Genomic DNA, 19565 nt, shown 5'->3' with positions numbered 1-19565 from the left:
AGACAGCAAGCATGGACACACCAGGGAACACGAGAGGTTAGCCTTTCACAGGACACCCTGTCCTCCATTTTTCAGGGCAAGTTCCCTTTCTTCCAAAGGAGAGAGCCAGAGGGGGAAGGCTGTGCCACACAAACCCCAGGAGCATTTTTCCCATCTATATTCATACACATAGTCCCACCATGTGAGCATTAATATCAGGAATGTATCATAACAAACACTTTCTATGTCGCAGTCCTAAAACAGGGTCACATTTATTAAGCAGAATTTCTTCTTTCTTCACCCAGTTTCTATTAGGTTTCACCACAAAACTCTGTGACTTTATGGTAGATTTGTCAATAAGGGAAACTTTAAAATCCAAGTTAATTTTTAAACCAATGCTTCATTTCCTCAATTATTTTGTAAAAAAAAGAAAAATAATTGATGAAGTACCAGCACACCATATTGTCAGCACAACTCTCCCAGGACATCCAACAACAGGTAGGAACTTTTCAGTGGTGTTTATCCAAAAATTGTCCTGAACAATACAAAAGGTGTCCCCTCCAAGTAGCAAGGGACATATGTCAACTTTGGGGGAAGAAAATAGGCATCTTAGCATTGTTTCCATTGTGTGAAACTTGGAAGTGGGCAACTAAATCCTTCCCCCCATCCTGGGCATCCCACCCTCTCAATTCACCCCTTAGCTTCAGACAGTAACCAATAAAATATTGGGTCAGTAATAAGAATAAATATGCCTATCCTATAACCAAGTTATCAGTAGTTTTCCATGGCTTTGCTCCAGTAAAGAGTGGTCCTATTTCAACGTTTTGCTTCCTGAAAATCCCCCTGAAATCCTGGTAATGCTCACAGTACAAGGTCCCACATGGACTAATAACCTCATCGAAGGACATCGGCAGCTTAAATACCTCATCTAGAATATTTACGGATTGGGAGATAAGAAATGCCATCCTTCCTGCATGACATTATGGGGAGGGGAGCAGTATGTTAAAACAGCACTTTGGACTCAGCGGAGAGTAGCATCACTGCCAAGTATCACAGCTCAGCCTGGAGACAGACCTCTTTTGTTTTAAATCTCTCTGGCTACACTTCCTTTGGGATGATGCAATCCTCAAAGCAAATTAACATACACAGGAATCTCCAGTGCACAGGAATATGTCATAAGAAATAACTATTTTTAATGGTGTTCTACCAGGGCTATGACAGAGTCAGCGAGCCAGCTGAATACAGAGATGCTTCTCACCTGCAGTACATTCAGCGGTGCCAGAAATCCAAACCACATGAATAGTCTTGTGTCTTTGTTGTTCTTTAAGTGCCCTCAGTGTGGAACTGGAAAAAGAAAGAGCATTTAAAAAAAAAAATAGAAACAAAAACGGGATGTTCTGATTGCAGGCGAATCTGAGCTGAAGGTTACTGCTATTTTTCTCCTGCTTATATTGCTCCTGTTGCACATTTATAGTACAAGAAGGACTTATCTCCATGGCCTTTGAAGAGGTTTGAAGAAGTGAGGGTTTGTTCTTGGAAATCCGTTCCTCTCCTCTCTCCCATTGCTACAGAAGAGACACAGAAAATCCTCTGTTTAGGGCTCTAGCTTGGGACTCAGGAGACCAGAGTTCAGTTCTCACTCTGCTGCAGACGTCCTGGGTCGCTTTGGGGAAGTCTTTTTGCTGGCTCTTTAAAGCTGATTTCAACAGGAGAATCTCTCTGAAGCTTCAAGAATGTCTCAGTTGCTCATCTCCAAATGCCTTCAGCTTTCTCTGGCTGCAAAAATTATAATTACATCACAGTGGGAAGAAGAAAAACACAACCAACTTTAGATATTACGGCACTCAACAGAAATCTCAGCAGTCAGGTGAGAAGCAACCCCAATGGGGATGCTAGTGGCTGACGCAGACTTTGGAAGCATCAGCATGAAGAAAACAGTAAATGTGAGCTGTCAGCTTGTGAGAGGCAGTTTATGCCTCTGGTTTGTGTCTAACAGACTCTCTCCAGAGTTTTCTTAAACAGGACAAACTGCTTCCCCAGCAAGCAGCTAAACGGGCTGGTTTTCCTTCTGATATTGATTACTCTCTTTAGAGCTAGGAGAGGAGTCATCATATCCAAAGGAAATTAGATGGAGGTGGGAAAGTGTTGTCAACAGAGCTGTAAGAAATTAGGAAAAACTGCCTGGGGAAACAAGCTGACTTGTACTTCTTCTTAGAAAGGTCATCAGGATTAGGAGTCTTGGGAGAGCTTCATTAAAGTCAGTAGAAAAAAAAAAATTACAAGTGGGGAAATTAATTTGGGCAGCAAGAAATTAAACTTACACAGAAAGAGACATTGAAGTCAGTAAAGAAGGCACCAAGAGGGAGATGCTGGTACAATTCACCCCAGATGCAGGGGTGAGAGAAATGAAGGGCAGGGAAGGTCCCCGTCGTGAGGAACAACGAGGTGCACACTTTGCTGAAAGCCTTCCCTACAGCTCCGACCAGGTGTGCATTGCTAAGTTGGACACTAACACTCAAGGCCAGCTATAAACTGATTTTACTAAGATGTAAAGTAGTATCTGTGGTGGACAATTCTCCCAGAGTGGGGCGACACGAGCTTGCTGTGCATAAGGAAGAAGAGCTGCAAAAATTCAGCTTGGGAAAGAACTACATTGAACAACGGGGCAGAGGGTTGTTTAAAAGGCAGAAAGACCAAAGAAATGCTGTCTGACTTGCTCTGCTTCATCAAACTACTGAAAAAAAGAATAGATGTTAGCGTGCCAGGCTCATAGAGTCCTCTAGGTTGGAAAAGACCTTCATGACACCTCACAGCCCAGAGCAGGGTCTTGAAAACGATCCTTGCACATCCAAGCCAAGTATCTTACACATAATATTGCTTAGTTGACAGGAGTCAGTACCCACGTATCCCTTTCTAATTTTCTAGCATCCTTACCTTGAGAAACTCACCCTCCCGAAGTTGCACTGATGGGTGTCTGTTCTGGGAAGAGCTCGCTTTTGAAAGACGGGTGTTTTCAGAGTGGAAATTTCTTTGGAAGATTCCCACTTAGATCAAATCATAACAAAAGTGGAGAAGAAGCTGCAATTTTAAAGTGTAAATCCACAGTGTGCCTTCAAAGAGAACCCCTGAAGATGCATCTTTCTCCTGGGTTTTCACTGCACAAAGCAAGGCAGGACTGAAGCCTTGGATCAATGCCCCACTGCGCGTTATTAAGGCCCCATTTCAGCTGGGTTTCATCTTTGCTGCCTAAACATATGGCAGCTTCATTATCCTAGGTGGAACTTAAAGCAGCAAAAAAGTAAGAATAGAAAATGACCTGCTCCTGAGTCTTTGAATTGCTCCTGATCATTTTCTTATAGGACTATCGGTTATAAATAGTGTTTCCGTACTAGGAAATAACAAAGAGGCCTCTTTTCCCTAAGAAGGGCAGGAGCAGACTGGTACGGGGTGACTGACACCAGCCAAGCTGCGAGCCATGGCCCTGTGATGCTCTAAGAAAAGGTACAGGTCCCCTCTTTGCCTTTTTGTGATTTCTAGCACTACCTAAAAAAGAGCTTGATGCTAGAGAGGTGTGAGACAGCATGTCAGGATGGAGGCTAATTTAGGACAATTTGGGTCTGTTTTCTGCATATTCAAAAAAATAAACAATAAAAAAAAATAAAAATAAAAAAGGAGAGGGGCTGATCCTGGCCTGTTATAGGTAGCTGTGGAAAAGGGAAAGCACTGGACTCTCAGTGCCCTCTGCACCACTCATCGGGACCAAAGAGCTCTGCCACCTTCAGTTTCCAGACTCACACAGCCAGAAATGAGTGGTGCAAGCCTGGCACAACCAAGTAAAGGGCTCCACGTGCATCCTAGCCTTGAAGGCTTCTCCTTCTAAAGAGACGCCAGCTCTGCCTGGGCAACCCGGTTACTTTCTCCAATGCTTTTTGTACATCTTCACCACCCATGGAAGTGGAAAATGATGCCCTCAGAGTGCACAGATAGGGGCAGGCACTGAAACCCGCTCCAACCATCCGCTGCCTCCACGCAGGGACAGGCACAGGGCATGTGCCAGGCAGCTCCTCTGTGCTCGTAGCAGCTTGCAGCTCTGATCCAGAGGATCCACAAGGGGCAGGGGGCTCTGCCCTACGTTTTGCAGGGCACCCAGAAACCCAAACCCAAGCAGTGCAGCTCTGGGGGACATGGTTCCTTGCCAACTCCTTCTTGCAAAGCTGCTGCGTGCAGCAGGGGTGATTACGGAGACAAAAATGCAGGTACCTTTGTTTGAAAAAGAGAACAAATAAGCAAAAATGTTTGCAAAAGAGACATTTGTCATGAAAGAGGAACATAATTAACGGCCCTTCATGTGGCACTAAATATGGAGAGTAAATGAGCGCCCTCTGATCTCCAGGCTTTTATGTTTATTTCTCTATTTTGCTCTTGCTGGGGGACAAGAGCAGCTTTTCCCAACGAGAAGGCCCTCTCACAATAGCAGGTAATTAGTCAAGGGGCCCGAAGGGATCGAATCTTGTCAAGGGAAACTCATTTATACAGTCAGGTGATGAAGCCACATGATTGCAGCTGAACGCCGCAGTGGCCCATTGAGACACAACGGCACGCTTGTCACATGCCCTCCACCAAGCTGGGAAATTGCTATTTTCAGACATCCCCCTTCCCCCAAAAGGAGCCAGAAAGTGCAGCAAATAGGTTTGTGTACCCAAGCATGCATGCATGGAGTGGGATGGGGGGACCAGACCCTGCGTGGAGGGGGAACAGGCTCATGCAGCCAAGCTCCCCGTGATGCCTCACAGAGCAATCACCATAACACATCTCTCCTTAAGAGCCCTTTCCCCAGGAAGATTGCTGGCCTGTTTATAAATATTGCCTATAACGAAGCCTCACACTACCCCATGTGAGCTATCCGAGCACTATAATTAGGGCTGTGATGAATCCACATTGTTATGGATGCGCCGGACACCGAATATCAGGCCTTAAATTTCCGAGGATGCCAAATGCGAGCGTGGCAGATCAGACACTCTATCCCATTTGTTGAAAACAAATGTCTTATTTACGTTGCCCTGGTTGTAATCTCTATCCCCAAGCTGCTGTTATTAACTAACATGAGTTTTCTCGGATAGCTGAGCAAGAGACAAAGATCATCAGGGAGGCAGGAGCGTCGCGGGAGAGGCAGGATTAGGAGCATACTTTACTCAGACAATTATTTTCAAAGCCTGTGGATGTTTAGGCCTTTATTATCTCCCCAAGAGTGGCACGGTTTCCCTCTGCCTCTAAACACTGAGGTATACGACCAGCTGTTTTTGCACCACGATTCCCCATACACAGAAAACACAGCCTGTTCTCACCTGCTGGAGCGAGGAGGGTATTCTGCAGTGCCCAGCGCTGATACAACACTCACCATCCCCTGGTGGCCCACCAGCACACATCTGGCCCATCTCCACCCTGAGCCCACCCTCCAGTCCAGGTCCACCCAGCACCGGCCCACTCCTCAGCCCCGCTCTCCAGCAGCCAAGCCCTGCTCTGGAGGGCTCTCTCTGGGGAAGAGCGAGGACCCTGAGCCCCATCCACGAAGTCTGGATGAAGGCAGCCCAAGCTCAGTGCTCCCAAAGCACCGTGAAGTTGCTGAACTCAAGCCATCAGCTGGTAATACAGACCAAAGTCAGAGGAGTCGGAAGCATTGGCACAGCTTGAAGCTGCCCGCAGGTCCGAGCATCATTTCACAGCCTGAGGCAGAAATCAGGGTGGTTTTGAACATTTTCTAGCAGCCACCCTGAGCTTTTACCTGCTACCATCGGGAGCCAAATCTTCAGCATCAAAAGGGGAGCGAGAGCTCGTGCGGCAGGCACCTTCCCACTGCGTGCCGAGGAGACGTTCCTCTGAGGTAATTTAAAACTCAGGGCTGATTATTCATTGCTTTGGGAACCTTCCCAATTAAAACGGTCTGTCTGAAGCTAAGCTTTGAGCTTAAAGCCTTTCCTTCTGGGGCCATGGCGTGAGCTCTGCCTTGCAAACACTGGTCCCTGGGAAGCATTCCTGGCTGGGGAAAAGTACCACTAAGTACAGTCAGAAAGATGGAGAAAGCCAGGGCTGAACTTGCCTGCGCCTTTGTGCCTGCAAAACGTCTAATTGCATGCATAAGCACCTTGTTTGCGCAGGCAAATGTGGATTTAGCATGCACAGCCAGGCTCTGTGAAGTAATTTTACAGTCAGTACGTACGTGCCAACCTCTGAAAATTTGTCCTCAAACATCCTTTGGATTCCAGAGTGTATCCACGCAGGAGTCAAAGCGACTTCTGTGTTTGCGTTTGCCGTGAAATGCCTCCTCGGCAGAAATGAGGCAGGACCAAATTTTGTCCTTCCCTTTTCCTTTGGCTGGCTTTGGGGAGTGGGCTCTGGGGTGAAACACAGCTCCAGTACACATTCAGACGTAGCCCAGCAGCTTCCAGTAGCTGAGCTCAAGCCTTACTCACCAGCCTGGGGCTCTGCCCTGGCCGAGGGGTGCAGGTATTTGGGAGAGTTGTGCAGAATTGTAGGGGATGGCGAGGAACTCATACAGGGATGCTGGGGAATGGCGGGTCAGGCTGAGGCTTTTTCCATTGCTCATTTTTCAAGTCCCTTGTCATGCACAAGCACACCCCCGCAGCAATAATAAGGCCCCAGAGGCCAAGAGAGGCCAGAGGTATTTAAGTTAAACTTACAGAGTGTTTTCGTAAAGTCTTTACTTGTGTCCTTTATGATCTCCCTGCTCTTTCCCATAACCTTCCTCCCTCGGTCACCATCCTCCATCCCAAAGGGTCACTGGAGACGCTGTAGGACCCCTCCTATTTCCCAACTGCCTCAAAGAGTCAGAGACTGAGAGCACCAAATACAGCACAAGATGCCCTTACATCAACATTGTTGAGCCAAAGGAGGCTGTAGGGTACCAAAGCCCAGCCCTGGGGGCCAGCTCATGGCTGCTGTCATGTACCTCCACTGACTTCTGTGCAAGCAGACCATGGTCTTCAGCGTAAGGATCACAAAAGTGTTTTCTTCTATGGTAAATAAATAAATAAATAAATAAATAAAAGAAGAAAAAAGAGATCTTAGCTTGGATGCACATTGATGACTGGTTATTGATGCTGAGACACTGGCTTGACCTCCAGAAAGCACTGAGAACCTCTCCTGGGATGGGACCTCTAACGGCCCATCCTAAAATTCACACCACCTGAACTTACTCCCCACTGCGGACCACATTTTCCGTAACTCTTATTGGATCAACCACCCAATTTGCAGCAAATGATCCAATTCTAGAGAAAACCAGCACGCCTTTTTCCTCTTTCCCTTGAAGATCATGCAGCCCGTGTTCAGCCTGTGGCTGGTGGGAGTTTTCGCGTTTAAAAATACACGTCCCCATCCTCTCTCACATACATGCATGGCTTGCACATGACGATCGTTTATTAAAACTCCTTGCTCGGAGGCAGGCGGCTGCTGCAGACGAATTGTTGCAGGAGAGCTGGCGACGGAGGAGGTGAGCGCATCCTCACACCAACGCCGGAGGTGTCCCTGCCAAGCCGTGCCCGGCAGGTGGGCTTTCTCTCCTGCCTGTACCCTTATTTCTTGGAGCTGCCATGGGAGGAACCTCGCTGGGGCCCCAACGTGGTCCTTATGTTCTTCCTCCCAGCTGCCCGCTTGTTTGCTCGTCTTATTCTGCCTCTTAGTTAATGATGAGCTCTGACGTGGTTAAACACTGACACAGCCAGCGAGACTGACTACAGTGATATATTTTTATTATTTCTTTTGTGCAGCACTTCATTTACAGTGGTTCATATTATACCAGGAATCTGTTTAAAACACACTCTGGGGTCTCTTCTTCCTATTCACTGCATCCCATTAATGCATCCTGAAAGGGATTCTCACACATACACACTTTCTGTGCTTGCTATTTTCTGCCCTTTCTTCCCTTACCAGTCTGCATCTCTCCATCCTGCCGGGGGATTAAGGCCATTGTTGCTATTTAAAACAGCTTCCCTTTGGTCTGTGCTCTGAAGGCTGGACGCTGGCCCGTCACTTTCCCACCTGCTTGGATAGTCTCTGCTTGGGACTGAAAACCCTCATTATGTCCTTGACTTCAATGACGCAGATCTGCCGGGGAATCAGGGCCGTACACAATGGGCAGCCGGTGTGGTCCTGCCTCTGCAAGTACCAAATCAGGGCAGCCTTTCAACTGATCCAGTTGGCCCACCGAAACCGAGAGGCGATGGCTTTGTGTCTACCATTGTATGGAGAGCGGGCCTGGCTTCTCCTCCATCCTACAGCATCAGGCCTGGGGCACGCAGGTACACACAGTTGCAGCTCCATCATCTGGGCCTCATCTCCACTTCCAGCTGGGCTCAGCTTTGCGCAAGGTCTGCAAAGGGGTAAGAAAAGAGCAATCGAGAAAAATGTAAGCCTTCATATAGCAATATATATGTTTATGTATACATATATATATATATATACATCATGCATCTTATATATGGGGAGGAAACCAGCTTCTGTGCATGTTTCCTGCACTGGCTGTAACTCCACTCCTGTCCTCCTCCCTCCAGCCTGAGCACAGAGCAGATGCAAATAGGGGCTGCCTCATCTTTATGCCACCTGAACATTAAGGTGACAAGGCAATCACTGGCAGCAAGGCTAAAGCAGCTCTCCATCCTCTTAGTGTAGCTGGGGCGGTTTAAGAGACAGATCTAGGTGCTTGGGTCCAGCCCATTATGTTCAATGGAGCTGCATCCATTTGCAGCCGTGCCGCATTTCACTCCTGTAAAACACATCGACATGGGGAATAAATGAGTTTCTATAGGTCTTGGAGTTGTACACAAATGCACAATGATCTCAGATCCATCTGTTCCCCAAGGCCTGAAAGTAAAATCTGCTTCCAATCTTATGTTTTATGCTTATTGCTGTCATGCTGTTTATACACCCGAATGCTGCACATTCTCGTTTTGTTTAACATAAACAACAACTATGCACCGTCTGCTGAAACTTTGTCAACTGCCTTTTCCTTCTGTCTGGATAATGAAAAGACACAATCCAGCAAATGCATCTTATTCTAACTGTTTGCTTCCAGACGTGATACATCAAGCCTGAACATCAGAGGCGAGGGGAAAAAATTAGATGGATTTGGTTTCAGTAGATGCAATTCAGCTTAGCTTCATGGAAGTCAGAAGAACAACAGCAAGCAAGCAACAGCCAACAACCTAAAACAGTGTTGTTTTCTTCTTAAACCCATCCCAGAGCTTGCTGATATGCCGTGCCAGGGTGGTCCACAACCAGGTTTATGCCTCATGGACAGATGTTGTATTCACTGGGACAATATTTGCTTTTAAGATGTCTTTAAAGCAAGACATGTACATGGAACAGCCTTCCCACCTCTGCAGTGCTGGACTTTCCTTTGATACATAAAACTGTGGGCTGCATGGACCTTGTCCAGTACAGAAATAGAGGGTAATACGAACCTTTTAGGTACTGGATGCTAAATATTTGAATGCTCATAGTTGTTGTGCCCTATGATGCATCCAGTCGACAGTGGCCAACACCTTTAGGGAAGATGAAGCTATTTCTCTTCTCAGGGTCTCCATTACAACCAAATGTGCCATGCACTGTGCTAGGCATTCTGCTCCTCCTAATTAGACTGAGCAGTGGTAATTCCCCTCTGAAAGTGAATTTTCTTCTAAATGAATGCTCTTATGCGCACAGCCGGGGTTTGAGAAGTGATGTGCAGAAAAGAAACTATCTGGCTGTCATTTTCTCCTGGACACCAGAAATGCAAGAATGTCAGCCCTGTCCAAACAGCGTGTCATTGCTGTTCCCTCAACAAAATGACATCCAGCTCCTCAGCTTAATCTGCAGAGCTTATATGAAGAACAACAGAAAACACAGAGAAAGAGAGAAAGGAGGAGAGACATTGATAAACTGCTTTTAAACTCACTATGTGCATTACTGTTATAAAACATATGTATCATCTTAGCTTCTGTCGCACTAACTGTGCCAAATTCAGGGGGGAAAAATACATAGAAAGCTCAGCAAAGCCCCATCCAAGAATACAGAATCTGAAAACTTTAGATTCCTCTTTTTTTTTTCCTTCTTTCTCAACTCACATATTTGTGTAATAGCAACAAAATCAGTTGCCTAAAGTCCTTTCCACCCTAAATTCACAAAGGGACACGGGTTTATACAGGTCCCCTTCTTTACCAACAGCCTTCTTTCCTGTAGGATTTCCACCAAATCTGCTCTCCAATACCAACCCTTAGGTCTCAGGTTCCCCCTGCTCCCCCTGGCCAATTGCACTATGGTGTATTTGCAAGTCCCAGCATCCGTAGCCCAAAATTCAGAGCATCCCTGTGGCCAGAGATGTTCACCCCAAGGACATAAGGATGCTCCCCAGCAGCACATCTCCGCAGAGGCAGGGTAAGGGCCAACTTGGTGCCTCACTGCTGCAGCATCCCCAGCACCACCCCTGTGCAGGGGTGTGGATTTCTGCACTGCACAAACCACTGTCTTTCTTTGGCTTACCATAGCCTCCAGGCAGATTGCAGCAGAATTTACAACATCCTCATCGGGCAGAAAACAAACAGGAATGGGCTATCATAATGTTTTGCAAATATAGAAAGACTCAGGAGCGATGAAGAAAGCAAGAGCATGAAGAGTCATGGTAATGATAGTTACTGTTATTGATAACTACAAAATTACTGGAAAAAAAATAAAAAATAAAGCATTACACATAGCTCTTGTCTGAGCAGTTTGATCATTCCATTTCCATTTTTGAATAAAGAAAAGCTTGTTTTGCTATTACAGCTTCTGAAGCAATCTAAGCCATATGCAGGGATGCCACACACAGAAAATAAAACACACACACATCCACCACCAGAGACAGCCCGACATTTTCCAAACCTAAAAAAAAAAAAAAAAAATAGAACCGTGAGTTTATCCTGAATGTGGGCGAGTTCTTATTTCACTGAGACAACTTTCTGGTGAAGATGGATAAATAATCAGCTGGGAAACTAAAGCCAGTAAAAATTATTTCACTGAAGTATTTCTGGGGCCCTGGGTTTGACATAAAGCACAATCAATCCATGCAGTTCACTGCTCAGGTGAGTGCACACACCTGAATGAGCTCAGTTCACTGCACGTCTCTACAAGCCACACGTTTAAGAGAGGGTTGGAAATTTCGATAACAAGAACAGCAAGAGTAATAAAACAAGGAGTTAAAAAAGCCCCATCAGTTCAGCAGGGATGTAAAACCCCTTGGTGGGACGGATGGGGGAAGATGAAGATGACAAAACAAAGATTTTGTAGGAACGTTTCTCTCTGAGTAAATTCTTCCATAACAGTAGCATTTTTAGTGTCTTCCCTGAAGCAGTAAGTAGCAGTATGGTCACAGGATGGGCGTTAGGCTGGATTGTGGGTCGATTGAAAATCCAGTTTTCTGCCTTCCACGAGAGAAGCATATTCGTCTCAAAAGAGAAAAGAAAGGTAGCTGGAAGCCAGGACCCCGGCTCTCATTCCTTCCAATCTATTTCCAGGTAGGTGTAAGAGCTGACCTTCATTTCGGCTAAATCCTGTCCCTGCTGAGGCCACCAGGGAAGCTCAGCGGTCCCCGAGACGTGGTGTTGGTTCAGGGCAGGGTGCCCAAAGGTCTCCTACCAGAGGACTGAGCAGCCAGCTAGCTTTGTAACCACGGGTGCTGAGCACACACGTTCCCCACGCTCAGCATAACCAGCTCTAAATTAGGCAACGGTGAGGTCAGTTCCTGAGGAGGCTGGAAAAAACGGAGCTGATATTGTCACAAAGGCTCCTGTCGAGGGCTGTGTTTGCTGGCAGCAGCACGGTGGTGTTGCTCATGTCTGGAAGTGCTGGGAATGACAACATTTCTGCAACAAAAACCCAGCCCAAGCCAACGTTCAGGAGCAAGAGAGGAGCTAGAGGTCTGGCAGCTGACCCACCTGGAGAAGGCCTCAGCTCCTGAGTCCACTGAGGAGGGCATGGGCTGCTCTATCAAAATAATAATAATAATAATAATGATTAAAAAAATGGGGACTGATGCACTGATGCTCTGAGACACAACGCCCAGCTCATCCTTGCCCTGTTCTTGGTGCTGAGCAAGGTGCTGACCAAGGTGAGCAGGTGAGTGTGGAGGAAGGATGGAAACCCACTGTGGGAGCCCTCCCGGAGCAAGCAGGTGTCTGTGATCCGGGGTGAAGCAGTCGCTGAAAGCTCCCCTGTGCTCGTGGCGTTTTGTCACCATGAATATTTAACTAGGCCGCGGCCTGCCTGGCGCTTTGCAAACACATTCCCATTGCCATGGGGCTGCCTGAAAACTCCACCAAGACAGAGGTGACATGCAAAAGGGCCCTCAGCCTCAGGCCAACATTTCCACCCCTGGTCCATCCTAAACCCTTGACCTGAACACTTGGCTTGCTGGTTAGAGTTGTTGCAATTGGCACACTAACGCCAGCTTTTCACATCCATCAGCAGGATGCACCCCTTTCAAACCAAGGTCTTCAGAAAGATGAGTCTGTCCTTGTTCTCCCACCATCCCAAAAAGCACCCAGCACCTCCCAGGGCAAATCCGGCACTGGGCTGAAAAAACAGGACACACTGCAGCCGGGAACACTGCACCTGCCAGCGCCATTTCAGTTGAATCCCATGCCCAAGGGCAGCCAGCAGCCAATATCTTGAAGACGGTAGGTTTGAGGACTCTGCTGAGACCTGAACACTGCATAGGCTTCCTGAGAAATTCACCCACAGCAAATCCAGCAGCACAGGACAGATAGTTTGACTCCAGGTGACTGCAGCCACTCTCAGGGATCACCATCCCCAGACCAGCTCCACAAAGTGGTACATCTCAGGCTTCCCTTTCTCTTTCTCCCATCCCTTTTCTGTTATTAGAGATGAAGGGAAGCATCTTCTTCAGTGAAAAAAATACATATTAAAAAATAACCCTGATCTCTTCCTCTTGGGCTCACATCTCTCCCATGAGCGCATAAACCTCAATCATCCTGACATTTTCATTGATTCCAATGAAAGGACAAATTAAAAGCTGATCATTAATTCACAGGCTCCCTCTGCCCCTCTCCCACGTAGGAACATCGGCTTATTTATGTCAAATATTCACTTTGTGCTCTGTCCTCAAGTGTGCCATTATGCCCCAGAAGAAAACCCTCTGCATCATGAGAGCTTATTTGGGAATTACCTGGACTGCAACGGACCCTTGCCCACTGGAGGTCTCTCCTCAACCAACCCTTTCCCACCACTGCAGTCAGTTCCTGATTTTCTATGCTTTTAACCCTGTGATACCCCTTCATGCCAGCTTGGCTCCGTTTTGAATTCTCAGCAGGCTTCCAAAAGAAGAAATCAGCCTTAGGATCCTTTTGACACCAGCTTGCCTGCTGTAGCCCGTTGAAATTTAATTTACTCCTCAGCGGATGAGCCGTTGGCTTGCAACCACCCCGTGCAAATCAGCTTCCATGCTGACATGCAACCACATTGCAACCAGCTCCAGTAAACGTGTCCGTGTCCTGCTCGTGCTCCAGATCTTCTTTCTGCCTGTAGCCTGACTGCTTCCCAAGTCTTTGCTTGGGAAAAATGCTGGAGTCAGGGAAAATCCTGACTCTTTTGGCCTCGGGGACTGCGTCTGCTTGCACACCGCCCCTCACACCCCACCAGCTCAGCACAGCGTTGCCTGAGCTCTTCCACCCAAACTTCATCTGCCATGAGTTGAGCTAACTTAGCATCAGCTCCCCCCACCCCAAACCATGCAACTCTGGCTGTGGCTTTGCTTTTGCAGGGGATTTCCAGGCAGAAAATGTGGTGCGTGTTAAAGACCTCAGAGCTGTAGCAGGAGGAGGTCAAATAACTTTGACAAAGTCACAGAAGAGAAGCTAAGAGAGGCCGTGGTCCATCTGAGGCCTCCCAGCCCCATGCATTAACCGCAGCCATCCTCGCCTTACATCTCATTTTATCCTCTAAATGCTGGAGGCTGTTTAGTGTCTCTTTTTCCTTTTTTTTTTTTTTTTTTCTGTTCAAATATTTTACTAGCTGCACTGAAAAGAGAGCTACAAACAGTGGGGGAGAATCTCTCATGGCCAGAATACAATGAAGTGCATAAGTGCGAGGGATTGCTCTTTACAATGCTCGAATCAAAGATAAACATGAAAAGAGCCACATCCTCAGAGCATAAAACAGAGGAAGACACCATTCCCACGGGGAGCGGTAATGCCTTTAACAAATAAACTACCTCAGAGGTCAGAGAAATGTGGGGAAGGATATTTTTTTCATCCTGCGACCCACCTGAATTTCAAATCCTGGCAACTTACTGGCAAACAGCTCTGGAGAACAGCACTGAGGTGTGGGATGTGCTGCCGACAGAGCCCTTCTCCCAAGGACCCTGAAGCATTCTGAGGTCTCTAACTGAGGAAACTTCACAGCATCCCTACGAGCTGGCTGCAAAGCTCTCGTCCTTAACGTGACATCAGGCCCGTATCAGGCTGATGGATCACTCCTGGGCAGCCAGGAGCACAGCGTGCTCCTCGTGTTTTCCAACCTGGAGCTGCCTCACGGAGTTTCAGGCCAAAATACCCCAGGGAAGCAGGCAGACTCCTTCCCAAACACAGGGGCTGTGGCAGGTATCTCCTGGGAGACCCTCCGAAGGGCAAGGGGAAGGCAGCATTTTCACTCGCCGTAGGAAACAGAGCACTGAAAATATTCAAAACCCCTAAAACACGCAATCTCGTGAAATTAAGAAGCACAACGACGGGGACAGCCATTTCTAAATCACTACGGAAAGGCCAAATACGAAGCCCCTATAAGCTCCTCCAAGGGACTTCATTGCCCCATGTGGATCTCCCTGCCCAGGACTGCCCCGTTTGAAACCCTACACAGAGCAGCACCCAGGAGGGCAGAGCAGTCCTGCTCACGAATCACTTCTGCAAGTTCTTCACCTCTCCTGGGATCAGCACTAGTGCGACCCCCCATGCCGGGGGCCAGCAGTGCAGAAGTCACCTTCAGCATGGCCACTGTGCACTAAAAGCATCGGGGCACGTTTGGAGCCCACCACCTTCGTGTTCAGCCACCAGAGCGAATTGTTGCTGCGTCTGGGGGAGATGGAGGGCTGCTGAATATTTATCAGGCTTTGAGGAAAGCTGCCCACCCCCATCAGTCCCACAGAAGCAGAGTCAGGGCTCTGCCACTGCCGGCTGTAGATGTCAAATTATTCTACGCTTACACCAAGTGTACAGCTCTGCAAAACTGCCCTGCAGCAGGGTCTACACGCCCGGACTATCGGTAATTTTATTCAACACTGATGAAAAGATGCAGAAATCAGCCTGGCAGGGGAGGGACAGGGACGGACAAGTGCCCAGGACAGACACTGGGACACGCTCAGCTGCTGCAGGCACAGCTGATGGTGGGGAGGAGGAAATCTGGGGGGAGGAAAAAAAGAAAGGAAAGATCAGAGAGGAAGCAAGCATGAGAAAAAAATGAGCAAAAAAGAAGCAGAGCACAGCTCCTTTCGCTGGTATTCCCCTAGCACCCGCAGGCAGCCGAAAAGTTGGGGGGAAAAAAGCGGTGTTGTCTTTCAGCGACTAATCCTTTGAGGGAGAAAATCAAATTGATGTATTGCCCAGGGAAAATAGGAGCCCACCAGCAGCACCAGAGGAATTCGATCGTAGGAGGGCTAAGTGAAGAAAATGCTTTTATATTTTATTCAATTTGAAGACGTCTTTTCCAGAAAAAGGGGGGGGATCCCATTGTTAAGTTACATCAGTGCTCTCCCCGAGTCCCATGAAAGCCTTCTGTTGCCATCCACGAGCGTGGGAATGGGTCATTTGGGGCACGTCCCAGCCAAGGAGAGATCCCCTTGCCAGATACCCACCAGATGGGGTTGGGCTCCCCATGGGACCCTTGTGCTTTATGTTTCAAGTCTAAGGATGCTCAGCCTGCACCGTTACCAGATACTTATTCTGGCCAATTTATTGCCGTTTTGTTGAAATGGGACCTTCTTGCTCCCAGAGCTGGAGGTGCTTTCACCCTTTGACACATTCCCAGTCACTTGGGCACTTTTTCTGAGCTCCACCCTTGCATGTGCTACAGGTTACTGTTGATATTTTATCTGCTATGTGATGGCTGAGTTGGGTAGTGCTCGGGTTTCACCAAGGCATCTAACACAGTTACACTAGCTAGCACAAGAAACACACTGCCATAGACAAGAGCAAGAAAACACCTTGATACATTCAGCTGCCTCAAACCCCAGCTTCTAAAACAAAAGGCAGGCAGGAAAAGGTTACCTTAGCAGTTGATGGCAGGGCTGAAAATCAGCTTGGTTTCCAGCTGGTGCCAAGGAAAGCTGCTCCCAAACCTCTCTCTTGCAGTGCAGATGAGGAACACAACGAAGTTGAACCTGCTCCAAAATGTGGTTATAGGGCCAGGGTCCAACATGTGCTCAGGACTGGGTAAAGGAGTGCTTTGCCTTCAATGGATTGGTAGGAGCCCATGGAAATGGCTGCAAAGGCGACCTCAGCCAGGCAGCAGAGCACTCATCTCTTCCCCCACGCTTCTTGACCCTCAAGAGACATAGAAAGAAACACCAGTCAGACTGTATTTATGGCAAATTCACAGCTCTCAATAGGTCTTGTGCAGCCCAATGGGTCGAGCATCGGCAACTCTTGCCCTTGGCTACAACACAAAGCCACCACAGGTGAGACCAGCTCTTTGCAGGTCCCCTGGCTAGCTTTTCCTGCAAAGCTCTGCCGAGTGTTTGGTCCCTAGGAGAACAAATTGTCCTTCTGCCCTTTCTGTGCGGATACACCCCGCTGGGAGCAGGGAGCACTGGGACTGACATTTGCAAACTCTGGCTTGAAATCCTTTTTTTTTTTTTTTGATCATCATTTTTAGTGACGGCATCATTATTTGCAAAGAGCACCAGGGAGACTCGGCCACGACACCCGCACTCACCCAGTCTCAAGGATGCCCAGCCTTACGGGCAAAGCAGCCCCCAGAAATGCAGCACAAGATCGCTGGGGGCCTCCCATTTGCACTGCTCCAGGTGGCCACGCTCCACAGCGAGCACAGGGCTCGGGGAGAAGAAAGGCTTTTGCATGGTTCATGTGTCAGGCACAGCCCAGCAAGGTCAATCGGTTTTGCAGGGGTAGCCAAAGGAGAGGGAAAACTGCAGCTGATCCGGAGGAAAGGGGGGAAGGGGAGAAGGAATCCGGGGCTGTGCCAAGAGCTCTGCAAACAAACCTCGCTGCAGCCTCGCAGATGAAAGAGCAGCGCCCGGCGAGGGGGCTCCGCTTCCTAGGCATAAATCAGGAGCCGCTCAAACCGAACCAGGGACACCCCGCTGGCACAGGCAGGAGAAGAATCACCCCCTCCTGGTCCCGAACAACAGCCCTGGGCCCCCGAACACACTGCCCACATCCCCGACGGGAGCAGCTCTCTCGGATGGCAGTGTGGCCACGGTGTTGGAGGAGATGCAAGCCCCCAGTGCCATCTTTGCTTGGTTTTGGGGAGCCATCAAACTGTAGCCACCCATGGGAGGCATCCAGGGAGGCACCTCCAGCCTTTGTTTCATCCTCCCAGCCTCACCAAGGCTCCCTGGACATCCAGCATCGTGCACGGATGCCCGGGAAGGGAAAAGGACGGCTTTCCCAAGAGGAGACGAGCGGTGACAAAGACCGTGACTCGCTGACAGCACGCTGAGCCACAAGCCACTTTTTACACCCTTTTTACAATAAATATTAGCTGGAGGGGGCTGCGCTTTTCCCACTCTCCCGCCAGCACAGCCTCTCATTGTTTACTCTCCCCCAGCAGCCCAGGCGCTCTTGTTAATGTGCTGTGATTGAGCACTTCGGAGGGGACGGGTTTGGGGTTAGCTCCCGGCTCCCTTCGGAGAGCTGTTTACTCTTTAGTGATGCCTATGGCCCGCTGAAGACAGCGCTCCTCCACCCCTGCTGGGCCCATCTGCTTTGTCTGCCTGTTTTCCTGCTGCCACCGGCAGGCAGCTGGCCTGCGCGTTTCAGCGAGCGCTCGCAAACCCCTGGAGGGAAAAATAAAATTAACCCGGTGAAGAAGGGGGCTGGGGAGGACGTGGAGGAAGGAGAGAGCAGGGCGGCTGGGGAGCCTGCGAGGACAGGACCCAGCTGATATCAGGATGCTGCTGGCACCTGGTGAGGGTTTGGCCAGGTTTTTTTGTCTCGTTTTGTGTGTTTTGACCTGGAGCAGACAGTGTGCAAGAAGGCTTCATCTCTTCTTGGGTCCTAACATCCCTGCCCGATGGCAAGAGGGCTTCGGACCCCATTTCTCCTGGTCGTTGTGTTGTGCCCTGGGTCTCCTCTGGTTGTCCTACCCCTGCACCTCTGTCACATCTGGCACAGGCCACCTGCAGGCACCCATCCTTTCCCCAAAAAGAGCCCAGCACAAGAACACGGCCATGGGGCTGGCCTGCTCCCCCCTGCTGCCACCCCAGCTGTGCCTCCGTCATTGTCCTGCCAAAACGCCGCACTTGGCTGCAGCCACAGCTCCCTGGGAACCCACATGTGGTCTCAAGGCTCATAAAAAAAAGGTCTAAAGAGAGCCGTGACCACAGCCACAGCTGGCACAAGCCCTGGGGCCGCGTCCATAGGCACAGAGATTTCCTGATCGATGCCTTTGGAAATTCTGGCTCTGCCTCCTCCCACAAATGAGACCCTTTGCAACTCAGGTGGAGATGTCAGCAGAAAATAAAAATGGCAATTGAGTAGAGGTCTGTCCAGGGAACCCCCCTTCCCACATTACAGCCACGTGCTGGGGGCAGGCGGGCTGATGCAAGCACATACGTGTGTGCAGAAATGAAGGCACTGCCTACACTTCACGTGCACCCTGCAGAGCTCACCGAGGGGGGGGGGGTTCTTCACGTGGCGTTTCCTCTGAAGCCCCCAGGTCTGAACACTGAGAGCGACCGGGAACCAGGGAGGTCTCTGGTTTGCCTTTGTCCTGCCTCAGATCCACAGGCAAAAAACACGATCTGCACTTCCCCTCCTGGCTAATGGGGAAAGTAAGTGGAACCAGAAGTTGGCCACAGTTGTCAAGCCGATATTACATGCTTGGGAAACCGGCAAGTGTCACTAATCTCCAGGGAAAACTGAAAGTCCCTGTGCACACAAACACCTATGGATAAATAGGTGTGTAGGATCAAGCCTCCCCCTGGGGGTCTCAGCTCCCGAGCCTGCTCGTTGGGTGTCCTGCTAAAGCATCTTTTCTTCAGCTTCATGCCACCCACTAGGCACACAATCCCCTCTCCTTTGGGGCAAGGTAGCTGTGGCAGAGGGAATGGGCAGCATGGTGCTCATCAGGGCTCCAGCTCATGCGTGTGCACTGCTGCTTGCTGCCACTACAACCAAAAGACCTTTGCAAAATTTGAGCCCCCATACCATGCCCCCTCCCCAGCATGAAGAGGTGAGCGATCAACACGGCCTGCACGGCACATTTACCCACGTCCTCCTCTCCGGGTGTGGACAGCTCCTGCTGACATTAAAGAGAGATGCTCCCGTGCCTGCAGCAGAAAATAGACCCCCCTCATTGTCTGAGCT

The 19565-nt window shown here is 49.0% G+C and overlaps 1 long non-coding RNA gene across 2 annotated transcripts in view; it reads right to left on the bottom strand.

The window, feature by feature from the left end:
• LOC310894510 overlaps nt 1-19565 on the bottom strand; it is a 40857-nt gene that overhangs the window by 4600 nt on the left and 16692 nt on the right. The window contains exons 2-4 of one of the 2 annotated variants that reach the window (XR_014579971.1): nt 16951-19528; nt 16284-16559; nt 1238-8365 (exon numbers count right to left, since the gene is read on the bottom strand). This is a non-coding gene — a long non-coding RNA (uncharacterized lncRNA). Of the gene's footprint in view, nt 1-1237; nt 8366-16283; nt 16560-16950; nt 19529-19565 lie in introns of those variants that run through there. The other variant, XR_014579972.1, reaches the window with a different exon arrangement.

The sequence above is a fragment of the Anser anser genome (genome assembly GCF_964211835.1).
Source record: "Anser anser genome assembly, chromosome: 2".
In the NCBI taxonomy this organism is placed as follows: Eukaryota; Metazoa; Chordata; class Aves; order Anseriformes; family Anatidae; genus Anser; species Anser anser.
The sequence above is the reverse complement of the archived record's forward strand: the minus strand, read 5'-3'. Positions and strand labels throughout refer to the sequence as shown.